Below are 23,811 nucleotides of genomic sequence, written 5' to 3' on the forward strand. Positions count from 1 at the left end.
AATACTATTATCTTAGGGGGTTGGGATTTCAACATGTGAATTTGGGGATGGGGGACACACACGTGGAAAGCATAGCTATGGGAAGAGAAAGGTGCTCAGAGTCAGCAGACCATGGGGAGAGCGCTTTGGATTGTCAGGATTAACATCCATCCTTCCAGCCTTTCTTAGGAGCTGGAAAGTGACTCTTGAGATTGTTTGGGTGGGGTTAGGGTGGCAGGTGTCGACCCCTACTCCACAGAGGTGGGATTCCCCCCTTCTCAAGTTCCTCCCTTTCTTCCCAGCCACTCCTAGTATCGAGGCTCTCTTATGAGGGTAATAAATTGACCCTCATAGCTTGGGGTCAGAGGGGTCAAAGCTTGCTCCGGTTTGCCTGCCTTCCAAGGGGTTCCTAACTTCCTGAACACCAGATGTTAGCGGCTCAGCCATAGAGCGCGTTAGCCCTCTAATTTCTCATACCTTTTCCACGCCTCACTGTTATTTGGACTGAAGTAGTGGGATCTCCCGGAACTTCCTCTGCCCTCTTCACCCCACTGTGATTGAATGAGAGAGTTAATAACTTGGATCAAGATCTGTTTTCTAATACATTTCATGTTATTTTTTCCTTACCTTCTTTCATTCTATTTTTCTTTTCCTTCTGCTCCTTTGTCCCCCTTTTATTCATTAATTTATCGTATTACTCATTGATTACATTGTACCTTGGGTCCAAGCTTAAGCTAGCTAACGCCTTTTCTACCATTAGGATTTAGACTTACATCTGGGAATGTGTGGATGATTCGCAGGTGGGCCCACCAGAGGTCTATGCACCTGAGGGATGGGAGCCTCCTAAGGTGGAACTCCCTCCATGGGGACAGAAAGTGGAGGGCAATTCCTAGCTTCAACAGCAACGGTCCAGGTTTGGGGTGAATTTGCGGTGGTCCTGGTGGAATGGTGCCTGCCCCTCTGATGTCTTCTGACCTAGCACCCAGGCACGTGTGCCTGAGTCCTAAGGTGTGGGTGTTGGAATAAAGGGGCAAGTAAGACCTAAAATATCTCTTCACTGAAACATCCCTGGATTACAGAAAGCAGCAGGTGGTGGCAGCAGCCCAGGGACAGGCAGATGTTTGCCCCCTTCACCCTGGGCGGGTCCCGGGAGGGGGCCACCAACATGGAGGTGATGCCGCAAAGGGCCACTTCTGGGGTCAGTACTAGTGGAGACCTCAGCCCAGTAGGCACAAGCCAGTGAGGATGAAAGTGGCAGCAGGGCCACTGTGCTCAATGTCTGAAAGATAATCACTGGAGAGTCCCAGACTTTGGGACATAAACTTGATGTGAAAATGTATGGTTAGAGCATCAGTAGGGTGCCTTTGGGTAAATCCACAGAATGCTGTTTTGTGTTCCTCATTAAGATCCTGTTTCACACCACACAGGTAAGTTTGGGTGACACAGATTGTTACACATTCCAAAATCCAACTTAGTTCCAAAAAGGATTAGCAGGAGCTTTACATGACAGCCTCAGATATAAAAGGGCCATATTTTTAAAAACAAGTTCAAAGATCCATAGTCAATAAATGAAGACTAGAAGAAAGGGGGAAAAAGAAGAGTTCCATTTAAAACCCTAGTCAAGCAAATGTTCTTGCTTGATTTGAATCTCCTCTCTTTGGGGCTTAATTCCGACAATGCAAACTCTGCCTATCAAGATCTGAATGTAGGTGGAACTCAGTTATTCAGGCAGAGATAACTTTTCCCCAAACATACCCGAATAGGAAGGTCCTAGAGTTCTGCATGGTTAGAGAGCTACCTGGAGTCACTGAACCTGGTTTGAATAGATTGTTAGAAAAATCTGATTATTACTTCTGTGCCTCAGGTGCCACAAATGCCCTAAAATGCATCAGACTGAGTGCCAAGCTGGGTGTCACACACATGGCTGCTGCTTTTACCTGCCCCCCATCCCCTACCCGGCACCTTGCATTCTCACAGTGGCTCAGGGAGACAGAGGGCAGTGCCATCACCTCCACTGTACAGGTAAAGAAACGACAAGGCAGAGAGGCCCGGGGTCCACCTGCAGCCACACTCAGGGGCAGGCCGGCCTTTGAACGCAGGTGTCCAATTCCACGTCCTAGCTGTGTGGACCCTGCCTGGCCACAGGTCTAAAGTTAACTCACCCTGACTTTTTTACAAGCACTCCAGAAGATTCTGATGCTCCTCTTTGGGAACCTGACTCCCCTAAACTATCTGTCTCAGCCTATCTTTGAACTGTAAGGCTCAATGGGTGAATCATCTCAGGTTGAGTGGGCCTGACAAATATAGGAATCTAATTGCTAAATACGACTGGAGGATAAGAAGAAGATATAGTCCCTGAACAAGGACGTACAGTGTGGTTGCAAATTGAGGCAGGTATCAAAGAAATAATGCTTTTTTTTAACTTAATCCCTTTAGATATTTCTATATGCCCAAAGTAAAATCATTCTTATAAACAGAAGCCAGGAAGAGGCCGGCACTAGATGTCTCCCACAGGGATTCTACTGAAATCTGCAGTCAGAACTCAGGTGTCCAGCGAGGGCAGAGCAGAACAGGGCCATATCTCTCTGGGAGGGACACAAACACACACACACAATAGCCTGTCCTCCTGTCCACGTGGAAAGGTCTAGGAAGTGCCAATTGAGGGTGATCCCGTTTGGCTCTTCTGAGAAATTCAAAATTGATGTAATTAGACATCTCCAAGTTCCCCAGAGGATTACAGAAAGTTAGAGCCAGAAGCATTCCCAAGATGACAACAGAGGGCTACGTGGAGAACAGGAAACAGCAGAGCACTGTAGGTGAGACAGTAAGGAAGCTTTCATGGCAGAAATTACCTTTTCTGCTTATGAAACTACAGGGAGAGACCTACTAGGGAAAAGAGAAGACATGGCATTTATGAAGCACCCAATATGTGCCTAAATCTGTGCTTTCATGTGCTCCTTACCTCATTTCATTCTCAAATAGTTCTATCAATAGGTATTTTGGTTCTATTTACAGGTAAGGAAACTGAGGCTTAGATGGGGGTGGGGGTGGGGTCACTTATCCAAGGTGATCCAGATAGTAAAAATGAACCAGGACTTGAAATCCAGATCTTAAAGGACACAAAGCCTATGTCCACCCTACTGCATACATATATGCATGTGTACCTATTGTAGTCTAGCAAATGCAGCATCTAGTAAGTTCCAGTCCCTGTCCTTAATGCTTGACAAATATTAACTCATTTAATGCTCACAATGACCCTAGGAAATAAGTGCCACTGTTATTTCTGGTTCAAAGATGAGGCAACTGAAGCAAAGAGAGATTATGTAGCTTGTCACAATCCTGTATCTGGTAGCAGGGCTGGCTAACTGGCTAAGAGCCCATTCTTTTCATTATTACCCCATGATGCTGTCATATGAATGGAAGCACATTTACTGAGCACTTACTCTATGCCAAGCACTGTAGGTACTGTTTTGAGTGCTTAAATTTATTAACTTGTTCAGTTCATGTGGTCAGGAGAGTGTAGATATTGAAGGGCCTCTAAGGCCGTGTAGCATTGTGGCTAAATTATAATCTGAATTATAAATCTGACATCAGTCTGTCATTTACTGGTTAAATGACCTTGGGTAAATCATCTAATAGATCAGTGGCTATTTCCTCATCTGTAAAGTGAGAGTCAAAATTGTTTATATTCCATAGACCTATGGTAAAGATTAATTGAGTTATTGTGTGTAAAGTGCTTAGCATAGTATCTGGCAAGTAGAAAGTGCTGGAGGTTTTTTAAAAAGGCAAGAAGAGGAGAGAGCACTTAATGCACAGGGATGTGAGGGTGTCCTAGTGAAATTCTGCAGGTGGCTCCCAGCTGGCACTGGGACATGGTACTGGGGCCATGACTTCCATCTCCCGTAGGGTTCCTACCAGCCCCGGGACTGGCTGCTTGTGAGTGCTGTCCTTTGGTGAACCAAAGCTTACCAGAGCACCGGCCAGCCACCGCTATTTTAGCTGGAGTTGGGGATTGGTTCTAACCCAATAAATAAGTTGAAAGGGCAAACTAGGAGTAAGTAGGAGGCTGCAGGATGCCAGTCCACCTACATCCAGAGAGCTTATCCTTGCCATCTTGACTTGCTATCATTGAAACTGAAACTTGACTGCCAGGCAGTTAATTAACATTTCAAGGCTATCTGACATGGCAAGAAATATTAGAAGTCCCAAGACAACTGCTTAGCCTGGAGGCTGAGGACTGTGCATGAGGGGCCCTCCCCAACAGCCTGGAGGCAGGAAGCCCGAGGGAAGCGAGACCAATAAGCAGCAGGTTACTGGGCCACCATGGCCTTAACCAGCTCCAGGGCTCCCTCTTCCACCCTCTTTCCAGCCTGGGCCACCTCCTCTATTTGAAAATCCTATAGCCCTGGGAATTCACCCGGTGGAGGCAGGTGTGTGGACCAGAGCTGTTACAGATGAGCTGGGATCTCAGCCCCTGGAGGAGTGGCTGCTTAGCTGTAATACCTGCTGAAGTGAGGAGCCACACGGAGCCAAAGTACAAGGCTAAAGGAGCTCAGACAACACCATCACCTCCATTCCCAGTGTTCCTCTTTGCCTCATGCCTCCCACACACGTGCTGAGCTTTGGCACACATTCTCCCCTTGGCTGATAGGTGTTATTCTCCCCATTTTTATAGTTGAAGAAACTGTGTCCCAGAGATGTTGAGTAAATTGTCCAAGATAGTAAGGCAAGGAAATAGGTCTGGTTGTGTGGCCAGAGAAGTGGGGAGGGCCAGAGCATGTAGAGCATGTAGCTTATCCATTTTATCTTTTTCATAAAGCAAAGGAGTGCCATTGAAAGGTTTTAAGCATGGACAGTGCAGAATCAGACTTGCCTTTTGAAGAGGACCCTCAAGATGCTGAGTGGAGAATGAATTAATTGGAAGGTAATGAGTTTAGGCCTAGTGCAGTGGCCCAGGTGAGAGGAGATGGTAACTCTGGTGGTGGTGATGGAATGAAGTGGATGGATTCCAGAAATATTTGAAAGGCAAGGGCCTGTTTGCATGGAAGGGGACCCTGGCAAATATGTGCATCTCCTTTTCATCAAGTTTTCCAGAGAAGAAACATTCAAAAGCTGCACAGTCAAGACAGGAAGAAATCTGAGATCCTATGCTGGCCAAAGAATAAATCTTGACACTTCCAGGAATTATCAGAAAATGCCTGGTCCTTTATTTGCAAACTTTTCATAAATGCAGTCTAGGCAGTGAGCAACTGAAGCTATTGCACCACTTGGAACATTGTAAAGGAACTAGGCTGAGAGCTCTGACAGTCTCAACAGCTTACAGATCATTCCCTGTCTGGCATTTTTAGAGCAGCGTATCAGGGGCTTTGGCCACAGAAGCCACAGAGCTCACAAAGGGCAATGCCAACTCCTCCCACAATTCTGAATGTCTGTGCTTTTTAAGCCATTCTTTTCCCAGCATTTTATCACAATTATGTCAAAGTAAATGCAACTGGCAGTAGTAGACTTATGAGAAAAGATTGAGAAAGTTAAATGGAGAGTTTGGCAGAGGGTCCAGCTAATGAACCTGACGACCAGCTGAGGCAGGGCATTGAAGAGGGTAAACAGAGACCTTATTGGAAAGCAAGGAGAGAGAAACATAGTAACTGAGCCAGGCAAGCCCTAATTACGTGGAGATTTCCACTGAGGAGCTAGAAGAACCACAGTTGGAGAAAGGGCATGACCCCAGGTTTTTTATGGCTGAGAATTAGAAAAGAGTGGCTCCTCTACATTTTCAGAGAGAAAGCAGACTCCAGGAAAGGGACTGGGGCCTCTGATTGGTTTCTTTGGTTGAACGAATTAATGAACGAATGAATGAATTAATGAATTGATGAACGAACGAACGAATGAATGAATGAAGCCACTAGACCTCCCTGGAGGCTTGGTTCAGGTTCATGTATTCCTGCTGCTGAAACTGTTCCGCTCCCTTAGGTTTCACACAGCTGGATTTCTGGATCAGCCTCCCAGCAACTCTCCACTATATCACTTCACTTCATTGGCCCTGAAGTGCTTATCAGTATCTGAAGTTTTCTTTTTTAATTTGCTTATTTACATAGCTATCACTGGTCAGGTGTCCCATGACAAAGATTTTATGTTAGTGCAAAACAATGTTCCAAGGCCTATATCAGTGCCAAGCCTATCTGGCACTCAGTTTGTTGAGTGAATACCATAAATTGATAAATAAGGAAACTGAAGCTTTGCAAATTGCAAAAGTCACCAGCTGGAAGATGGGAAGTTCAGGCAAATGGTTCATTCAATGTTTATTCTGTGAACCAGCTAATTAGACCAATTTTTTAAAATTTTGTTACTTAATTATCATAGGCTGCCTCAGAGATTGAATTAATTGCATATTTATAATACACATGTAAGGCACAATATAGTAAGGTCAAGGAAGTGATGTGCATACAGAAGGTCACTAACAAAATATGCAGTATTAAAACACTTTGTCAGTAATACCATTGCAAAAAATAGCTCTAATATAAATGTTTAGCCAAAAGCATGAAATGAAGCAATCATTTGTTATTTCATTTTTAGAAAGATAAATTTCTGCTTCTACAGAAACAAACAACCCCTTGAGGTTTATAACAGCCTGAATAATTTAAATAGAGCATTTTTTGAGTGCACAATCATTGCAAGATGTCAGAGTTTTAGTTGAGATTCAAACCTAGCCTCCTAGAAGAGAAAAGCACAGCAGGAAGAGAATTGCAATTAGTCACACCCAGGGAATAAACTTAACAACCACTGCACTGTACTGAGATTAGGCCCCAGAGTACCCAGGTCCTCTTCCCTTCTCAATTCATCCAGAGATGAAGGCACCCCAGAGATGTCAAGCGGCAAGCTATCAGGACCTGTACAGTCCTGGCCGCCTATAAAGTGTCCTCAACAGAGGCCCAAGTGCAAGTGGTACGTATTAAAAGCTGTTTGGTCAAGATGCTGAGGGAACTGGCAGATGCTCTGTGTTGGTCAGATTGTGATTCAGCAAAGAAAACCCATCAGAAAGAGCCTGGCAAAACTGGATAGCTCAGCAAACTCCCACCTCTCAACCTTTGCAACCGCATCCAGACCTCTGAGTTGCTGTGCATGCAGTGCACCTGGTTAAGAGGGTCTGAATGGAATTTCAGTCTACTCATCTGTGTTTTTTTAAATCTTTCACTAGCAATTTGCTCTTGCCCCGAGGCTCATCATAATAAAACTGAAACCCCAAGAAACACAGGCTTGTGCCTTTCTCAGTATTTTGTTGTTTCGCCCTCCCTCTTCCATTTGGACTGGAAGAAAGAAGGGAGGAGAGAGGCAGTGAGTTTCCATCTTGCTGCCTGGTACTGGGAGGACTGGGGGAGTTTCTTGCAAATGGCAGGTCTAGAAAACCCTGGTGTCTTTGAATGAGAGAGCAACATGTTTGGTCTTCATGCCACATTTGGAGCAGAAATTACCTTTGGGTGCTTATTTCAAGTTTATGCACACCTTTGGATGTGGCTCCAAAGTGGGGAAGTGATGACAGAGTTATCTGACCGCCGATCAATCTTAAGAGTCTTAGCTTTCCTGTTTACCTGTGGGACACCTCTCCACCTTCTCTTTTCTTGGGACTCCTGCCTTCATAGATGAGTTTTATACTATTAGAGAAATTTTTCTGAATATTCAGGTTCAGATCTTCCAAGTTCAAGATCCTTCAAATTCACATCTTTCAGAATATTATTTTACTAATGCTGTCTCTGCTATCTTGGAAGACTGATGAGGATGAACTTATTTCATTCATTCACATAAACATACAGACTAATACAACTCCTTTTCTATCTTATAATCTTCCCACAAAACAATAGCTATGAGAGTAGAGAGCTCACTAAGTGCCTTAGACAGGATTAATCAAGTGCAGATTTCAGTTCATAGGACCTCTCCCTAACATAGATGATGACAATGGAACTGATACTGGCATCAAAGATCATTAATTAGTGGTTGCTAGTGTTTTAATCTTGAGATATCATAAAGACAAAAACTGTCAGAAATGCCAGTTTTTGTAACTGGTGGGGTCTGGCTTCTGGTAATGGTGGATTGAATTTGTTGGATAAACCCTCCTGCAGTTATAATACTGGACAAAGTATATTTAAAAAGCTATTTGAAGGCAATGGAAAATAAGCAAAAACAGATGAAAAGCAGAGCAGATTTAATCTTAAAAGATCAAAAGTGCAGTGGATAAAAATAGAATATTTATAGGGCTTTTTTTTTTTTTTTTGCCTGAAGATACTACCCAATCCCCAGTTCTAGTGACAGGAAACCACAGGCTTATTGGCTTGAAGTGGCAGAGAAGGAAGTTTAGGGCTGACACAGCAGTTGGAAATTTAGGGCAGGAGGTAGAGAAATCCTAAAAGTGATGATCCACAGAAATGGTGAGACCCAAAATACAGTATAAAGTCTTCCCAGCTCCCTAGTATCTGTTAAACCACACAGGCATAGGGGCTCCAGTTAAAAAAGAAAACAAAATTTTAGAGACAGAAGTATACTGGATAAATTTGTAAATTTGCTGCTTTTTTTGATTGAGTGCTTTTCCCTACACACTTCCAATATCAGAGGGTAGAGTTAAAGGCAGTTAGAATGGCAAATGAACTGAAAGATCCGAACGTAAACCCTATCCAATTCCTTGGCTGACCACTAGACTACACAAGTTGAAAAGAGATCCCTGGGAAGCATTCTAAATATCAGTGACTTAAAGCTAATAGAACTGAACAGAGATATTGGCTACTCCACAGTGTAGGGTGAGACATTTTGAGTCCAGGGAAATTAACAACAATAACAAGAACCATAAAATTGTCCTCAGAAGACCATAATAGATTACAGAGTTGCTACACTATGTCATCCAGTTATCCAGTTTTCAGCCAAAAATTTTCAGAACTGCAAGTAAACAGGAAAAGTTAACTTATGCACAGGAAAAAAGGCAATAAATAGAAATTTACTCCGAGTAGACCCAGACTTAGTAGACAGAATTTCAAAGGGGCTATTATAAATGTGTTCAAAGAATTAAAGGAAAGCATAATCTCAATTAGTGAACAGATAGAGAACCACCATATATAAATGGAAACTATATAAAATAACTACAGGAAAAATCTAGAGTTAAAAATACAATAACTGAAATGAAAGTTTCACTAGATAGCCTCAATAGCAGATTGTAACTGACAGTAGAAAAAATAAATAAGCTAAGATCAAGATAAATTATCCAATTAAATGTAAAAAGTAAAAAAATAAAGAAAAGTAAATAGAGCCTCAGAAACCTATGGGTCAACATCAAGTGGTCCTACATAGGTGAAACTAAGATCATAAAATGAAACAAGAGCAAGAAAGGGAAGAAAAAATATATTTAAAGAAGTAATGAATAAAATTCCCCAAATTTGATGAAAAACATTAACTTACAGATCCAAGAATGCAATGAGAATAAATAAAAGAAGCACACCTAAGTTACATGTCTGAAAATCAAATATAAAGGGAATATCTTAAAATCATCAAGAAAAAAAATTATATACAAAGGACAAGAGCACGTAACAGTTGACATCTTGTCAGAAACAGTGAAAGCCAGAAGTCACTAGAAAGCATGTTCAAAATGCTGAAAGAAAAAAATGCACCACCAGAATTTTATATCCAAAGAAGCTATATACTTCATAAATGAAGATAAAATAGTACAAATATTTTTAAATTAAAATGAATATATAACATTTCACAATTTGTGGTATGCAGCAAAGTCAATGCTTTGAGGAAAATTTATAACATTAATGCATATATTATAGAAGAAAAAAAAGGCCTAAAATCAATAACCTATGTTTCCACCATAGGAAAGCAGGAAAAGAAGAGAAAATATACCTAAGGCAAGCAGAAGAAAATAAATAATAAAAATTAGAGTAAAGGCCAATTAAATTGAACAGTGGAAAACAACAGAGAAAATCAAAAGTTGTTTCTAATAAAAAAAGTTGATCAATAAAATCAATAAGTCTCTAGGGAGGTTAACCAAGAAATGAAGAGAAGACACAAATTACCAGTATCACAAGTGAATGACATGAAGCTAAAAGACAAAAAAACTAAAGGGAGAAATACACGAATCCACTATTAAGAGCTGGAGGTTTTCACGTACTTCTTTCAGTAGTTAATGGAACAATTAGGCAAGAAAATCAAAAAAGATAAAGTGCATCTGAATGACATTGTTGGCTGGATTAACCTAGCACTTACAGAACACTACACTCATCAATTGTAGAATATATATTCTTTTCATGTGCACGCAGAATGTCCACCAAGATAGCCATATGGTGTATAAGAAACTATTGATAGATTTTAACACCCAGAAAATTAAATCACAAATGAATAATAATAGGATATCTATAAAAGCCCAAATTATTTGGAACAACATTCTCATAAATAACCCATGGGTCAATAGAAATCATAAGAATAATTTTAAATTGAATGGTAATAAGAACATAGCATATAAAAATCTGTGGTCTGTAGCTAACATGGTAGTTCAGGGGAAATTGATAGCACTAAATTCTTATATAAGGAAAAAAATTAAGGTCTGAGAGAAATAATCTGGGCTTCCATCTTAAGCAAATTAAATGCAAAGTAAAATAAATGACAAAGATAAGAATGAAAATCTATAAAATAGACAAATAACAGGGAGAAAATGAAGCTAAAAGCTGGTTTTTTGAGAGGATCAATAAAATTTATAAACCTCTTGCTAGGCTTAACAAGAAAAAAATGAGAGAAGACATAAATTGCCAGTATTAGGAATAAAAGAGGGGACTCCTTTACAAGTTCCTATATATAAGAAAAGAATGATAAGGAAATAGCATGAATAATTTTCTGCCTATAAATTCAACAACTTTAATTTTAAATAGTCCTTTAAAGACATTGCCAAAATGTACTCAAGAAGGAATTTAGAAATTGAATAGTCCTAGAGCCTACAGCAGGGTTGACAAACTTTTCTGTAAAACGACAAATAATATTTCAAGCTTTAGAAACCATACAACCTCTGTCATAACTATGCAGTTTTGCTGTTGTAGCATGAAAGCAACCATAGACAACAGGTGAAAAAACTGATATGGCCATGGTTGAATAGTATTTTATTTACAAAGATAGGTGCACATTGAATTTGGCCAATGGGCAGTAGTTTGCTGACCTCTGGTTTAGAGTAAATAATAGTAGTGATTAAAGTTGCAGAGTCATTAAGTATTCAGTAATGAGGGCAACAATATTTTTTTGCTGTAATACCAACTATTGTTCCATTTGCCTTCCACTAGACCTCTTCTACTAGCAAGTGGTCTTATTCCCCAGGTCAATAAATCAGGAGGCTATCTGCTACCATTCTTACTAATACTCATCATAGTGCTTGAAGACAGATTACTCAAGTATTTAGTAATTTTTAAAAAATTAATTAATTTATTTATTTTGTTGTCTTGTCTCTCTCCCCATAAAAATGAGAGTTTGATTTTTCATGTCATGCAACTAGGTTTAAGTTCAAATCCCCCACTCATGTTGAAATGGCTTCCATACTTATCTTACTTATCTTTATTATAAAATCGACGCCTAAGTGAAATTGGGCCCTCCCACTTTCATGGGCCTTATCCCATGGGAATAACAGGGTTGCAATTTTACCTTGTCATGTCTACTCTAGAAGAGGCCCTAGAATGAGTGTGATTTTAAAAATAAAATATACTGCTATTATTTAGCAGATAAGGGTTTGTGAAATGCCGGGCACATGATACTGAGCACATGGTGAGTCTTGTAGAAGCTTAGCTGCTGTGACTATATCATATACAGTAATCTCAAGTAGGAATGCATGTCAAAATTTTACAGACGACATTTGCTTTAGTCTTAGTCTAGAGAATCTCATCCAGGAAATCATGGTCAAAACAAAACTCATGTTTTGTGATTCTGTTTTGTACCCGTGGTGTTGTGTACTATATATATAGTAGATGATATTTTATACATTCATACATACATGAACACACAGACACACACGAGTGTATGGCTGTTGCATTCCTGAAAGCTTGTCAAACTTGATAATGATCAGACATGGAAAAGTTCTTTAAAAACATGAATTTACCTAGAGAAATTTAAAATATAATTTATGAACCTATTATGCAGCAAGGCAACAGTGACACACATTTCAACAAGATAGATGCAAATCAGCATCTCAAAAGAAAATAGATAATATGCTTAAATTAGAATAACTTGGAGAAGATTTATATCTATAACAATTCCAAATATGTGGGCAGGACATAGGAGACCAAAAGAATAATAGTTCAGGAGCCTGGAGCTAGCCATAGCAGAGCTGTTACCATCCCTAGATGTGAAGGGATTGAGGGAGGGAGAAGGGGCTGAAACTTGGAAGGAGAGTTCTATAAAGTGGGTCTACTGTGGGACACAGACAGTCTGAGGCAAATTCACAGAGGGGGAACCAAGAGAATAAGCACCTATCCTTGCTCTCCTCCCTCCTTCTGGGACTCCCACTGGCAGAACTCACCAGAGCGCGAAGGACCCTGTGCTATAATCCACACAGCTCAGCTAAGTAGCAGAGAGCTGGCTGGAATAGAAGGGAGAGTGGACCCATTGGGGCAAACAGAAAGTTTCTGGCAAATAGAAACAAACACAACTGACTTCATCGTGTTTAATTTACCTGGCCCTGTGCCATCCCCCAACCATTTTAATTTACATCCACAACATCCCTTCCCCAAGAAGTGGTTTTAAAATGCAAAAAGGACCAACTATGAAGGGTGTTTTGGATGGGGATAAATCACTACAGAAATCTATAAATAGAGTTAAATAATAGTGCTATTAGGCAGGTTGTGGTATGTGAAAACACGAGGAGAATCAAACATAGGAAGGGTTATGAAAAAATGTCTTACATATGAAAAATTCCAGAAACCCAGATTTTACTACAATTTTTTCTTTGAACTATAAACAGCTGATAAAGAATAGTAAAAGACCCTTTATTACTTACTAATAAACTGAGTAAAGGATTTTTAAATCTGTACTGCTGGAAACATGAGTTTGGGCTCTACTGGCCATTTACTGTTTAACTTGAAAGTGATTGTCTTGATCTCTGGCTTAACTCCTGTCTTCCTTTTTAGGCTGAGGGTTTCTCTTTGCTTTACAAAACAAATAAATGGTCAACTCTTTAGTTTATGTTTTATATCAATGGGGATTTTCATATGCTTTGTCCGATTATATCCACCTTGACAAGTAAGGTTAATAGTCTAAATATGGCAAAAAAAAAATCAGTCATTTAAAAACACTAACTTTATGATAGCAACCAAAAGGGGATGAAAGTTACACAGACTAGTAAAATGTTTTAAAATGTTCAGCCTCATGAGAAAACCAAGAAATGAATAGTAAATGAGTTTTTCCCTATCAACTTGGCAAATATTTTTAAAATCATAGTATTCACTGTGTTAAGGAAAGGAGGCCTGAACATCTTCTTTTGGTGGGATGGAAACTGATAGAATCTTTCTGGAAATTATTTAATAGTATTTGTCAAGAGCCTTGTCTTAGTTAAGGTAGGTTAACTCTTATAACAAATATACCCCAAATAGATAGTGACTCAAGCAGTAGAAGCTTATTTCTTGAACAGAATACATAAGGAAGGCTGCCCTCTCTGCCATCTTTAATATATGGCTTTCAAGTCTATGTGGGAAACATGCTGACCAGTTGGAAAGGGGAGAAACATGCAAGGCTTTCGAGGACCAGACCAGGAAATGGCACACATCACTTCTACTCAAATTCCATTAGCCAAATTTCAGTGATCACCACATCTTATTGCAAAGGAGACTGGAAAAGACAGTCTGTTCATAGAAGAGAAAATGCCACCTATGATGAGTAGCCAGTCATTTCAGTTAGAAGCTTCAGAACTGTTGGAGAAGAAAAGAATGGAGTGTGATGATAGAGCACAAGACAGGTAGAGAAACATGTTAGATGGCAGGGGGGGGGGGTTCCAGTGATGAGTTGGGGGGAAAGCATTCAGACAGCGGGCATGAGTGTGCAGTTTTCCAGAGGAAGGAGGAAGCTCTGGATGCTTGTGTTCAGCTGCCTACTCGTGTCTCCATGTGGTTGCTCTATAGCTGCACAGGTTTCCCCCTATCTGAAGGTCCTATCTGAAGACACCTTTCATAAGCTGAAATGGGTCAAGCAAAGAAACAATTGCTATTAATTTATGTGAAAAACACTTTGTAGCATTCCCAGACCCAAAAACTAATCTTTCTCAGGTCTATTGCCTTAGAATGAGCAACTTCATCTTGCTAACGGATGCACAAAATAAATCAGGACAAAGCACAGGTGCTCACAGACGTAGTTCAAAGCAATTGCAGGCAGCTTGATACTGAGATGCAGAGCGTAGTGTAGTTTCTGGCAAAGGAGCTTGGGTGGTGCCACTCCTGCTGTTTGGGGTGGCAGTGGGGCAGTGAATGCTGCCTCTATAATAGCTCACTGCAGAGCAAATGCTGAATGCAATTATTGCTTTTCATCCTTTTTTGTAGAAGCAAAAATCCTCTACATATTTCTTTCAGTTGCTGAAAACAGGTACAAACGTAGGTCTTTCTTGACAGCAAAGTGGCATAATGCAAACTTTCAGAATGTAGGGGATAACCCGTACTGTCCCCACAGCTGCCCAAACTACTTACCTGGGAGCAGTTTTTAATTTCTTAACCATTTCTCCTCTTACCCAAGTCACCACCATGTCCCAATCATCCTTCCATCTACCTATCCCCAAGTCACTAACTCCTTTCCATCCTACTGACACTTTTTAATGTCTCCTTTTCAGACCACCAATATCTCTTGAATGAATTTAAGCAACAGCTTCCTATTTGCTTCCCCTACTTCCAGTTTTGTCCTGCTCCAATGCATTCTCTACATTTCAGAGTGAACCATCTTATTTTTTAAAAAGCTAATTAATAATTAATAATAGAAAATTCTTGGGAGAAGTTACATTTTATTTTTATAAAAACCTCAAATAATGAGAAAACATTGCCATAACATCTTTGAATTCTTAAGTTGATGGATGCACCATTATCCCTGATTACTCTTGTCTTGAGTTACAATTAATGCTCTACTCTCCAGTCACCAAATCAATATAATCAAAATGGTTTCAAGTCTTAATTTTTAATCTCCTTGTGTTTTGTGCCAGCCTTTAGAGGTTACTGCCTTCTTTTCTTTCATCTTAATCTTTGCACTCACGTTAAAATGCATTACTCAGAGCAGCCCTTCACAGTCTTTAAATAGATGGCATACAGTGCACATTATAAACACATTTCATAGACTAAATTGCAGTTCCCACTGGCCAGTCTTTAATAAAATTGTCATTGTGACTGCTACTTATCTCTCCTGCTTTCCAAAGGGTGTTATTGTTTGTGTGGAATTAAGCATCTCCTTCTTCCTTCTAAACATCATCACTAACAGGAAGCTAGCCGGCCTATTCCTATACCATAAAACCATCTTAAAAAAGAAAAAGGACCCTTAATTAGAATATTTGCCTTATTCACCACCTGAGCAGTGAATTGTTTTGTTTTAGTCCACCCAGTACTCCTCTTTTCTTGATGGTCTGGGCTCCTAATTACCTGACCATCTCCTATTAATAACTCCTCAGACTTGATGCATCAGCCCTGCATTGACTTGACTTCCTCCTCATCTACACCACCCACTCACCCTCTTTGCATTTGTCTGCTTCTTACCCCCCTGGGAAATTAGCTGCCTGCTCCAGTCCTGTCTAGTGGCAAATCCTGTGAAGCCATGTCCCTAGTCAAGTCCTTGGCTCTTATAGCTGTGATCTCGGATTAGTTCATATGTAAGATCTTTTTCTGCCCTAAAATGCTTTAATGCTTTCATCTATAAGAAGCTGTGTGAATATAATTCTATTCTTCTGATGGCTGACTTTTAAATCCTTGAAGAAACTCCTAATTTCTTCAATAAATATTTACCAGAAAGCTGACTCAGTCTTGCATCTTGGTCTAATGGCTCTCCCAGCCCTCCCTGACTTCCTCCCTCTTTCTCTCATGCAGGCATTTCCCCTAAAAACCCTGGCACATTTAATCCCATCTGGCATCTCTTTCCCAGAGAAAGAGGACTAACAAACATGTTGGTTTTGAAGTGTAGTACACTCATGAATATCCTTTTTCTTGTGTACTCTCTTTTTCAATAAAAAGGGTCACCGTGCTGTACCTATTATATCTTCAGGAATAATTTATCTTATAAATTATGGGCCTTTTGACCACCTTTGCCCATTTCACCTAATCCTAACTCTGCTCCTCCATGAACCACCTATCTGTTATCTGTATCTATGTTCTTTTTTTTAGATGCCACATATGCGAGGTCATAGAATATTTGTCTTTCTCTGTCTGACTTTTTTCACTTAGTATATTGCCCTAAAAGTCTAAGTCTATCCATGCTTTTGCAGACAGCAGAATTTCCTCTCTTTTTTATGGCTTAGTATTTCATTGCGTATATATATGTCTGTGTGTGTGTCTGTATTACACACACACACACACACACACCACCTTTATTCATTTATCTGCAGACACACACTTTGGTTGTTTTCATATCTTGGCTATGGAAAATAATGCTGCAATGAGCATAAGAGTGGAGATACCTTTTTGAGGTAGTGACTTCACTTCCTTCAGATAAATATCCAGATGTGGAATTACTAGATAATGTGGTAGTTCTATTTTATTTTTGTTTGTTTGTTTTTTGTTGTTATGGATCAGTTTTAAATCTTTTTTTATTAAGGTATCATTGATACACAATCTTATAAAGGTTTCACATCAGCAACATTGTGATTACAACATTCACCCATGTTATCAAGTCTCCCACACACACCCCATTGCAATCACTGTCCATCAGCCTAGTAAGATGCCATAGAGTCATTATTTGTTTTCTCCATGCTGTACTACCTTCTCCATAACCCACCTACATTATGTATGCTAATTATAATGCCACTTAATCCCCTTCTCCCTCCCTCAACACCCACTCTCCCCAACCAGTTCCCTTTGGTAACCGCTAGTCCCTTCTTGGAGTCTGAGTGTGCTCCTGTTTTATTCCTTCAGTTTTGCTTTGTTGATATACTCCACAAATGAGTGAAATTATTTGGTACTTGTCTTTCTCTGCCTGGCTTATTTCACTGAGCATAATATACCCTCTAGATCTATCCATGTTGCAAATAGTAAGATTTGTTATCTTCTTATGGCTGAATAATATTTCACTGTGTATATGTATCACATCTTCTTTATCCATTCATCTCCTGATAGACACTTAGGTTGCTTCCATATCATGGCTATTGTAAATAGTGCTGCGATAAACATAGGGGTGCACATGTATTTTTGAATCAGGGATCTTGTTTTCTTTGCATAAATTCCTAGGAGTGGAATTCCTGGGTCAAATGGTATTTCTATGTTTAGTTTTTTAAGGAACCTCCATATTACTTTCCACAATGTTTGACTAATTGACATTCCCACCAGCAGTGTAGAAGGGTTCCCCTGTCTCTGCATCCCCACCAGCACTTGTTTTTCCTTGTCTTTTGTATGGTGGGCATCCTAACTGGTGTAAGGTGTTATCTCATTGTGGTTTTAATTTGAATTTTCTGGATAATTAGCAATATGGAGCATCGTTTAATGTGGCTGTTGGCTATCTGAATTTCTTCTTTGGAGAAGTGCCTGTTCAGATCCTCTGCCCATTTTTTAATAGGGTTATTTGCTTTTTAGGTGTTGAAGTGTTTGAGCTCTTTATACATTCTCTATGTTAATCCCTAATTGGACACGTCATTTACAAATATATTCTCCCATACTGTAGGATGCCTTTTTGTTCTGCTGGTGGTGTCCTTTGCTGTACAGAAGCTTTTTAGTTTGATGTAGTCCCATTTGTTCATTTTTGCTTTTGTTTCCCTTGCCCAAGATCTGTTCAGGAAAAAGTTGCTCATGTTTATATTCAAGAGGGCTTTGCCTATGTTTTCTTCTAAGAGTTTTATGGTTTCATGACTTACATTCAGGTCTTTGATCCATTTCGAGTTTACTTTTGTGTATGGAGTTAGACAATAATCCAGTTTCATTCTCTTGCATGGAGCTGTCCAGCTTTGCCAACACCAGTTGTTGAAGAGTCTGTCATTTCGCTATTGTATATCCATGGCTCATTTATTGTATATTAATTGGCCATATGTGTGTAGGTTTATATCTGGACTCTCTATTCTCTTCCACAGATCTATGGGTCTGTGCTTGTGCCAGTACCAAATTGTCTTGATTACTGTTGCTTTGTAGTAGAGGTTGAAGTTGGGAACTGTGATCCCCCCCAGATTTATTCTTCCTTCTCAGGATTGCTTTGGCTATTCAGGGTCTTTTGTTGTTCCATACAAATTTTAGAACTATTTGTTCTAGTTCGTTGAAAAATGCGGTTGGTATTTTGATAAGGATTGCTTTGAATCTGTAGATTGCTTTAGGCAGGATGGCCATTTCGACAATATTAGTTCTTCCTATCCATGTGCATGAGATGTTTCCATTTATTAGTGTCTTCTTTAATTTCTCTCGTGAGTGTCTTCTGGTTTTCAGGGTATAGGTCTTTCACCTCCTTGGTTAAGTCTATTCCTAGGTATTTTATTCTTTGTGATGTAATTGTGAATGGAATTGTTTTTCTGATTTCTCTTTCTCCTAGTTCATCATTAGTATATAGGAATGCAATGGATTTCTGTGTATTAATTTTGTTTCTTGTAACTTTGCTCAATTCAGTTATTACCTCTAGTAGTTTTGGGGTGAATTCTTCACTTTGCTCAATTCAGTTATTACCTCTAGTAGTTTTGGGGTGAATTCTTCAGGGTTTTTCTGATGTACAGTATCAAGTCATCTGCAAACAAGGACAGTTTAACTTCTTCCTTGCCAATCTGGATGCCTTTTATTTCTTTGTGTTGTCTGATTGCCATGGCTAGGACTTCCAGCACTATGTTGAATAAAGGTAATGAGAGTGGGCACCCTTGATTTGTTCCTGATCTTATAGGAAAAGCTTTCAGCTTTTCACTATTAAGTATGATGTTGGCTGTACGTTTGTCGTATATGGCGTTTATTATGTTGAGGTACCTGCCCTCTATACCCATTTTGTTGACAGTTTTTATAATGAATGGATGTTGAATTTTGTCAAATGCTTTTTCAGCATCTATGGAGATGATCATGTGGTTTTTGTCCTTCTTTATGTTGATGTAGTGGAATGACATTGATGGATTTTCAAATGTTGTACCTTCCTTGCATCCTTGGAATGAATCCCACTTGATCATGGTCTATGATCCCCTTGATGTATTTTTTTAATTTTGTTATCATTAATCTACAAATACATAAAGCACATTATGTTTACTAGACTCTCCCCTTCACCAAGTCCCCACCACAAACCCCATTATAGTCACTGTCCATCAGTGTAGTAAGATGTTGTAGAATCACTACTTGTCTTCTGTGTGTTGCACAGTCCTCCCCTTTCCCCCACCCCCCACATTATACATGCTAAACATAATACCCCCTTTCTTCTTCACCGCCCTTATTCCTCCCTACCCTTCCATTCTCCCCAGTCCCTTACTCTTTGGTAACTGTTAGTCCATTCTTGGGTTCTGTGATTCTGCTGCTGTTTTGTTCCTTCAGTTTTTCCTTTGTTCTTATATTCCACATATGGGTGAAATCATTTTATACTTGTCTTTCTCCGCCTGGCTTATTTCACTGAGCATAATACCCTCTAGCTCCATCCATGTTGTTGCAAATGGTAGGATTTTTTTTCTTCTTGTGGCTGAATAATATTCCATAGTGTATATGTACCACATCTTCTTTATCCATTCATCTACTGCTGCACACTTAGGTTGCTTCCATTTCTTGGCTATTGTAAATAGTGCTGTGATAAACATAGGGTTGCATCTGTCTTTTTCAAACTGGGCTGCTGCATTCTTAGTGTAAATTCCTAGAAGTGGAATTCCTGGGTCAAATGGTATGCCTATTTTGAGCATTTTGAGGAACCTTCCTACTGCTTTCCACAATGGTTGAACTAATTTACATTCCCACCAGCAGTATAGGAGGGTTCCTCTTTATCCACAACCTCACCAACATTTGTTGTTGTTTGTCTTTTGGATGGTAGCCATCCTTACTGGTGTGAGGTGATATCTCATTGTGGTTTAAATTTGCATTTCTCTGATAACTAGTGATGTGGAGCATCTTTTCATGTGTCTGTTAGCCATCTGAATCTCTTCTTTGGATAACTGTCTGTTCAGCTCTTCTGCCCATTTTTAAATTGGATTATTTGCTTTTTGGTTGCTGAGGTGCGTGAGCTCTTTTTATATTTTGGATGTCAAGCCTTTATCAGTTCTATCATTTATGAATATATTCTCCCATACTGTAGGGTACCTTTTTGTTCTATTGATGGTGTCCTTTGCTGTACAGAAGCTTTTCAGCTTGATATAGTCCCACTTGTTCATTTTTGCTTTTGTTTTCCTTGCCCAGGGAGATATGTTCATGAAGAAGTTACTCATGTTTATGTCCAAGAGATTTTTGCCTATGTTTTTTTCTAAGAGTTTTATGGTTTCATGACTTACATTTAGGTCTTTGATCCATTTCTAATTTATTTTTGTGTATGGGGTTAGACAGTGATCTGGTTTACTTCTCTTTCATGTAGCTGTCCAGTTTTGCCAGCACTATCTGTTGAAGAGACTGTCATTTCCCCGTTGTATGTCCATGGCTCCTTTATCATATATTAATTGACCATATATGTTTGGGTTAATGTCTGGAGTCTCTAATCTGTTCCACTGGTCTGTGGCTCTGTTCTTGTGCCAGTACCAAATTGTCTTGATTACTATGGCTTTGTAGTAGAGCTTGAAGTTGGGGAGTGAGATCCCCCCCACTTTATTCTTCCTTCTCAGGATTGCTTTGGCTATTTGGGTCTTTGGTGTTTCCATATGAATTTTTGAACTATTTGTTCCAGTTCATTGAAGAATGCTGTTGGTAATTTGATAGGGATTGCATCGAATCTGTGTATTGCTTTGGGCAGGATGGCCATTTTGACCATATTATTTCTTCCTAGCCAAGAGCATGGGAAGAGTTTCCATTTGTTAGAGTCCTCTTTAATTTCTCTTATGAGTGTCTTATAGTTTTCAGGGTATAGGTCTTTCACTTCGTTGGTTATGTTTATTCCTAGGTATTTTATTCTTTTTGATGCAATTGTGAATGGAATTGTTTTACTGATTTCTCTTTCTATTGGTTCATTGTTAGTGTATAGGAAAGCCACAGATTTCTGTGTGTTAATTTTGTATCCTGCAACTTTGCTGTATTCCAATATCAGTTCTAGTAGTTTGGGAGTGTAGTCTTTAGGGTTTTTTATGTACAATATCGTGGTATCTGTAAATAGTGACAGTTTAACTTCCTCTTTACCAATCTGGATTCCTTGTATTTTTTTGTTTTGTCTGATTGCCGTGGCTAGGACCTCCAGTACTATGTTGAATAACAGTGGGGAGAGTGGGCATCCCTGTCTAGTTCCCGATCTCAGAGGAAATGCTTTCAGCTTCTTGCTGTTCAATATAATGTTGGCTGTGGGTTTATCATAGATGGCCTTTATTATGTTGAGGTACTTGCCCTCTCTACACATTTTGGTGAGAGTTTTTATCATGAATGGAGTTGAATTTTGTTGAATGCTTTTTCAGCATCTATGGAGATGATCATGTGGTTTTTGTCCTTCTTTTTGTTTATGTGGTGGATGATGTTGATGGATTTTCAAATGTTGTACCATCCTTGCATCCCTGGGATGAATCCCACTTGGTTGTGGTGTATGATCCTTTTGGTATATTTTTGGATTCAGTTTGCTCATATTTTATTGAGTATTTTTGCATCTACATTCATCAGGGATATTGTTCTGTAATTTTATTTTTTGGTGGGGTCTTTGCCTGGTTTTGGTATTAGGGTGATGTTGGCTTCATAGAATGAGTTTGGGAGTATTCCCTCCTCCTCTATTTTTTGGAAAACTTTAAGGAGAATGGGTATTATGTCTACTCTGTATGTCTGATAAAATTCCAAGGTAAATCCATCTGGCCTGGGAGTTTTGTTCTTGGGTAGTTTTTTTTATTACCGCTTCAATTTCTTTGCTCATAAATGGTTTGTTTAACTTTTGTGTTTCTTCCCTGGTCAGTCTTGGAAGGTTGTATTTTTCTAGGAAGTTGTCCATTTCTTCTAGGTTTTCCAGCTTGTTAGCATATAGGTTTTCATAGTAGTCTTTAATAATTCTTTGTATTTCTGTGAAGTCTGTTGTGATTTTTCCATTCTTGTTTCTGATTTTGTTGATGTGTGTTGATTCTCTTTTTCTCTTAATAAGTTTGGCTAGAGGCTTATCTATTTTGTTTATTTTCTCAAAGAACCAGCTCTTGGTTTTACTGATCTTTTCTATTGTTTTATTCTTCTCAATTTTGTTTATTTCTTCTCTGATCTTTATTATGTCCCTCCTTCTGCTGACTTTAGGCCTCATTTGTTCTTCTTTTTCCAGTTTCGATAATTGTGATGTTATATTATTCATTTGGAATTGTTCTTCCTTCTTTAAGTACGCCTGGATTGCTGTATACTTTCCTCTTAAGACTGCTTTTGCTGCGTCCCACAGAAGTTGGGGCTTTGTGTTGTTGTTGTCATTTGTTTCCATATATTCCTTGATCTCTATTTTAATTTGTTCATTGATCCATTGATTATTTAGGAGCATGTTGTTAAGCCTCCGTGTGTTTGTGAGCCTTTTTGTTTTCTTTGTACAATTTATTTCTAGTTTTATACCTTTGTGGTCTGAAAAGTTGGTTGGTAGAATTTCAATCTTTTGGAATTTACTGAGGCTCTTTTTGTGGCCTAGTATGTGTTCTATTCTGGAGAATGTTCTATGTGCACTTGAGAAGAATGTGTATCCTGTTGCTTTTGGATGTAGAGTTCTATAGATGTCTATTAGGTCCACCTGTTCTAGTGTGTTGTTCAGTGCCTCCATGTCCTTACTTATTTTCTGTCTGGTGGATCTATCCTTTGGAGTGAGTGGCATATTGAAGTCTCCTAAAATTAATGCATTGCATTCTATTTCCTCCTTTACTTTTGTTAGTGTTTGTTTCACATATGCTATTGTTCCTGTGTGTTTGGTGTGTATATATTTAAAATGGTTATATCCTCTTGTTGGACTGAGCCCTTTATCATTATGTAATGTCCTTCTTTATCTCTTGTTACTTTCTTTGTTTTGAAGTCTGTTCTGTCTGATACTAGTACTGCAACACCTGCTTTTTTCTCCCTGTTGTTTGCATGAAATACCTTTTTTCCACCCCTTGACTTTTAGTCTGTGCATGTCTTTGGGTTTGAGGTGAGTCTCCTGTAAGCAGCATATAGATGGGTCTTGCTTTTTTATCCATTCTGTTACTCTGTGTATTTTGATTGGTGCATTCAGTTCATTTACATTTAGGGTGACTATTGAAAGATATGTACTTATTGCCATTGCAGGCTTTAGATTTGTGGTTACCAAAGGTTCAAGGTTAGCTTCTTTAGTATCTTACTGTATAACTTAACTCACTTATTGAGCTGTTATAAACACTGTCTGGTGATTCTTTATTTCTCTCCCTTCTTATTCCTCCTTCTCTGCTCTTTTTATGTTGGTTGTTTTATTCTGTGCTCTTTTGTGTTTCCTTTAACTGCTTTTGTGAGTAGTTGATTTTATTTTTTGCCTTTATTTAGTATTTGGTTGGTCTGCCTTCTTTGCTGTGATTTTATTTTCTCTGGTGCCACCTATTTAGTCTTAAGAGTGCTCCCATGTAGAGCAGTCCCTCTA

The sequence above is a fragment of the Manis pentadactyla genome, chromosome 7, assembly GCF_030020395.1.
Source record: "Manis pentadactyla isolate mManPen7 chromosome 7, mManPen7.hap1, whole genome shotgun sequence".
Taxonomy (NCBI): Eukaryota; Metazoa; Chordata; class Mammalia; order Pholidota; family Manidae; genus Manis; species Manis pentadactyla.